The sequence below is a fragment of the Argentina silus genome, assembly GCF_951799395.1.
Source record: "Argentina silus genome assembly, chromosome: 3".
Lineage (NCBI taxonomy): Eukaryota > Metazoa > Chordata > Actinopteri > Argentiniformes > Argentinidae > Argentina > Argentina silus.
This window is the reverse complement of record NC_139657.1, coordinates 14,893,173-14,899,183: the sequence shown is the minus strand read 5'-3', so window position 1 is coordinate 14,899,183 and position 6,011 is coordinate 14,893,173.

The window sequence follows — 6,011 nt, the reverse complement described above, 5'->3', positions numbered from 1 at the left end:
CTCTCCATTTATGGTTTAGAACACACTTAAGATTTACCTTGAACTCAATTGCACTGTTCTCCAGTAGTCACCTCACTTTCTACTAGGGGTCATTTAAATTGCCTGTTAGCCAAAACCAGCAAAATTAAACGTTTAGGCAACACAAAGGGAGGAGAAACACATATACTTTCAATATACATTATTATGACATTTCAACATGTGCATTGATTTCACGATAATGTTTAACTGCCATGATTTTCTCTGTGAATTATATTTTTAAATTATATATTGTGTAATTACACATCATGAGTGCAAAATGTACAAAGCTCTCCATGCAAAAATGAACAATGAACATTATGTCAAATCAGTCAAGGGTAAAAGGTGAGAACTGAACTCTTTGATATTTTAAAATATATTTTAAAAAAGAATAAATTTTTGTTGCTCTAATCAGCTCTTTGTATTTCAGCCTTTTGGTGGCAGATGACATGCTGTCGCTCACATTTATGCATTAACAACATAAGAATAAGAAGGATGCAGTTACCATTAGCTAAACGGTAGACGAACCCTAACCGTGAACTTTCTGTCTGAATCAGCTAAAGGCATGATTGAGTTGACAGAGCAATCACAATTCAGGTTCAGCGTAAACCAGCAAATTGGCTTCATAATGTACAAAACCTGCGTGTGTGTTTATAGTAGGATCCACCAAGAAGTAAGACCTATATCTGAGCAGGAAGCAGACACTCCAGATGGGCATGATCCACTCTGTGTAAACCTAATGAAATTAAAGCCTAAGCTGGATTCAGGGACGCCAGGGTAGTGTGGGGAATAAGGCCTGGTGTCTTTAATCAAAATAACAATGCTCTTTAATTCTAAGTTAATTAAATCTAGATTTCTCTGAGTGAGGAGCGGGCTTCACAGTGCCAGGGGACCTCCAGCCACGTAAACATTCGCTCAGTGGATTTGTTTTGTGTTTAATCGTGTCTTAGTGCTTTTTCTATAAACTGACGCTAATTTACACAGCCGCTCTGTCAGCTGCAGGATAGTGTCTCACAAAAAACGTCCTTTCAATGAAAAACAGGAGAGAGCTCAATCTCTGAAGAACACACAGACTCTGGACTCTCAGAACCTCTTATCTTTCCATAGGCTAGGCCTTAAGTTGGGGCTCCATTCCCCAACCAAAAAACGGAGAAGCTACAGATTCCTCCCAAAACCTGGGGCAATTTCCCTCTCTCTCTTTCTCTTTTCATCTTTCTCTGCGACAGTGTAATGGGCAGATCATTGGCCACTGGAGAGAGGTGAAGAGAGAAAAGGACAGCCCCCCTGCGTGTTGGCAAGTGTGAAAAGAGCAACACTGTTGTCTGTCAGCCCTAACCCCGATTGTCTCTGGGCTCGACTCCTGGAGAAAGACAAACGGCTCAGCTCCTACACATAGATCCGGTTATTATTTTCCTGTCCTTTAACTAAAAAGTCCATTATGGGAAATGCCAGGATGACCGTGCCCTTTTCAGCGGCAGCAGTGTCATAGCTCAGACGGGGGACAATGGCACTGGTGACACGCGCTGATTCAGAGTTGATTTAGAGTGACTGATCTTTAAGCCAATTCACACCATAATTATGTGAGGAGGGGGAGACGAGGAATGGGAGTTGGGATAGCGGGTGGCGGGTGACGGGTGGTATGGGGGGGGGGAGTACTGATGTCATCTGGAGGCTAGTCCAGCTTGGAGAGAGAAATGACAGGCAGAGCCAGGGACCAGGTGGTAGAACGTTTATCAAACACACCATGAATCACTAGAACAGCAGGAAGCCGCTTGGCCTTTCAGCTCTCACACCGACGACAGTGGTCTCTTTAGAAAGACGTTTGCTATCTGTGTGTGTGTGTGTGTGTGTGTGTGTGTGTGTGTGTGTGTGTGTGTGTGTGTGTGTGTGTGTCAACCACACTGTGCTAAACATGTATTCGTATCAACTTATTGTATGCCTTCTTAAAACTATTATAAATACTAGCAGACAGTAGACTATGAGATAACAGTGAAAAGTGAAGGGATGATACCTATGAGACAGCCTTCTGCAGAATAGGGGAAAGTTTTGCTTCAGGTTATTACCCTCATTCGTTCTTTCTCTCAATTCTCTTTCTGATACAAGTATGTGTCTGCAAAGATATCTCTCCCCATCCCATGAACACCTCTTCACAATATTCTTAATTATTTGCCTACACAAAACAGTAAATGCAAAGATGTCTGCAGCAAGATTGCTGTAGTCGTTTCATTCATGCTCTCTTTCCCTAACTCTTTCTCTTTTCTCTCACGTCCAGATACCATTGTCAATGTGAAAGACAGTGTGTGACTCCTCTGCAGGTAAGGTAGAGCCCATTATTACAAATAGGCCTATAAGTAACTTCACGCCACACGTCCCCAAAGCAAGCACACTCTATATGCAAAGCAGAACCACACAGTTAAAGAAACTTACGCCAAGTGATTATATTTGTAATTTAATTTCCTTGGTCACAGAGAGATAAGGGAAGGAACCAGCTGCAGTTGGCCAGGGATGAATGGAGCCATGAGAATAGAACTACAGCTTCATTGTCTGGACAGAGATGTCCAAAAGGAGAGAGCTCAGAGACAAGGATACGAACGCATACACACATACTCACGCACGCACACACGCACGCACACACGCACACACACTCAGGCTCAGGCTCACACAAAAATGCATGCAAACACAATGACATGCGAAATAATGGAATTGAAGGCTAATCATCAGATAGACAATGGTAAGGCACATAATGTAAAGCTCTTTGGGATGCATAACGTGTGCACACGCATACACACGCACGCACATACACACAATGACATGCGAAAGAAAGTATCTACAATGGCAAGACACATAATGTTGAGCTCTTTGGCATACATAATGCGCACACACACACATACCAAAAGGATGAGTGTGACCTTAAACTCACATTCTTTGAAACATTTGTTATGTTTCCCTTGTGCTCTCTCGCTCTCTCTCGCTCTCGCTCGCTCTTTCTCTCTCTCTCTCTCTCTCGCTCGCTCTCTCTCTCTCGCTTGCTCTCGCTCGCTCTCTCTCTCTCTCTCTCTCGCTCGCTCTCTCTCTCTCTCGCTCGCTCTCTCCCTCTCTCTCTCTCTCTCTCTCTCTCTCTCTCTCAGAACAAAATGTAATCAGCAGGGGTGGCCACAAAGAGCAAAGGCGCATTTAAGATTCTAGAGGAGAGACAGACAGTCTTCACAGAGAAAGGGAGGGACTGAAGGACACTAGGACACACTCCCTATGTTCTCATCACTTACCCCTACCCCCACCCCCACCCCGACCCCCATCCCCACTCCCTCTCTCAATTCAGTTCAACTCAATTCAAAGGAGCTTTATTGGCATGGGATACATATGTTTACATTGCCAAAGCAAGTGAAATAAACAATAACAAATTAACCATAAAAATTTGTAGTAGAAGTACTTAGATCTTACACCTCCCTCCCTCTCTCTCTCTCTTTCTAGTTAGGACCATAGATAGGTGAACTATCTTGACATTTCCATTTACAAAGAAAGAGTGAATGCTTACATAGAATGGAATTGAAGGCTATACATCAGACAGACTCTTCTGTACTGCATCGTTGGACCAGAGGTGGACCAGCTGGTCTCAGAGAAACCACTTGATAGCTATAATATAAGAACAGCAGAGGGGAGAGAGAGAGAGAGAAGGGGGAGTGAGAGAGAGATGAGAGAGAAAGAGATGGTCTGACAGAAAATACTGATGGGCTGTTTATCAGCATATGTCTCAGACACAACACAACTCAAACCTATAGCTGCAGGGATTGAATGTAAAGCCATCTTGTGACGTGTGACATCTTAAATCCTCTCCCCCTCTCCTTCTCATTCTCTCTATCCTTGTCCAACATCGTTCATCATTTCTACCGCTGTTTCTCCTCTGCTGTCTGGTATTTCTCCTCCGTGCTTCTGCTCTGGACCTAACAGCATTAACCTGTCAGAGAAGTTACAAATATTCAGTCCGAATTATATAAACCACAGAGAAATAAAACTGCAAAGAGCATTGAGTTCTCACTTTATTTCATTATTCATCATGTTCCAAGATCGAGCCAAATAAAAACCTGACTTATTAAGTAGACCAGTGCATTCTGGCTCATACCGTATAATCCTAAATATTTTTGAGAGCGCTTCATCACTATTTGCCTGTATAATAAATCAAGAGGCGCCCACACACACACACACACACACACACACACGGCATGAGTCCATCTTTCGTGATTTCATTACTCATCAAATGAAAGCAAAAAAATAAGTTAGTTTTCTTTCCCCTTATTTCATCTCAAGGTCCCCATCTCACTAAGATGTTACACTAGCACCACCAACAGGCAAACCAGATGAACAGCACCACAGTCTCTCACTCTCCTCTCTCCCCTCCTTCTCCTGAATAAAAACTTGCTGCTCTGAAAATCAGATTAAGGCTGCTTCGCCTTGGCAGCCAGCTTCTTTATTTATTTATCTTAATAAACACACACACTTTATTCTGGGGATGGCACAGCGACGCTGCATAATTAGCAGGACATGGCTCTGTAATTGGGCTCTAATTGATATGAAGAGCGGTGGTGCGGCCCAGGCCATGTTCTACACGCACTGCTGGGGAGCAGGAGACGCCGGGGGGGGGGAGAGGAGCACTCAATCACAGTCACCCACACTGATTGATGTCATCATGGCGGCCGCCTGCCTTCCATCAACACCCTCTCTTTCTGTCTGTCTGTCTGTCTGTCTATCTGTCTGTCTGTCTGTCTGTCTGTCTACCTATCTCTGTGTCTCCATCTCTCCCTCTCTGTCTGTCTCTGCATTTTTCTCTGTCTCTATCTCCCCATCAATCTGTCTGTCACATTCTCCTTCGCTTTCTGTCTGTTTGCTTCTCTCTCTCATTCTGTCTGTCTGTCTGCTTGCTTGCTTCTCTCTCATTCTGTCTGCCTGAGGTTTGGGGAGAGAGAAGGTTGTGACTGAGAGGTGGAAAGTGGTGGCATAGCCAAGAGTGGCCGTCACAACTAGGACTTGAAGCACCAGGCAGCAGCAGCTAGGATTAAAAGGGAACTGCCTTAGGTGACATAAAAGAAAGACATTCAATTGATGAATGAAGAGACAGGAGACAGGTCACATCTCCACACAATGTCACAGAATAGTTATAAGATCTGAAGAGGTATCTTGCTGAGCTGAGCTTTACAGCCCCCATACTGTAGCATAATGAATCACACTCACACATGAGTAGCACAGCTGGATAAAAACACAATATGGCACTATGTAACTCCAAACAACACAGTACAACACCATACAGCACAACATAGTGTGTTTGATGTACAGTATGTAGAAGAGGGCTGGGGGCACTTGAGAGGGATTCTGTGGGTGCATGGATCATGCACTCTAGCAAGACGACCTTCAAGGACGCTCCACTCTCATTCAAAGAGCAATTAAGCACTGCTACTCTGTTGGTAAATTGAAAAAGAGACAAAAATCCTCTGTGGATTTAATAACAAACCCATTAGCAGGCGCCAACAGGGCGGAACTGCCTTTTAATTAGAGCAACACCTGATTAACGCCCAATTAGCAGAGCCAGTTTATTCTTCCCTACTCTAGATGGATCAAAACGTACTGTAAACACAGGCAGCATTCCTACTCCCTCCGCTCCTGTTGGGGGAAGTTAGAGAGGTAAATAAGGACTTTGGAAGGAGTGCAGGAGTGTAATACCCAGTGGTTTGGCAGTGCTGAGAACTGCTCTGTGGGAATGCCATGAAGACAGCTGGCAGATACTGAGGAGAGAGGCAGAGGAAGCTTCTGTACTGTGTATAGAACTCATAATGGGGGAAGTAAGTAAGGGAGATAAATCAGAGCATTGAGGAGATGTGTGGTATCCAGCGGCTTGGAAGTGCCAGTCCAGTTTGAGTCCTTTGACCCCATCATATACATCCACATGCATGGTTAACAGGAGTGGGTCAATAATACAAACATAGTTGAATAAGATCAGCAGTAAT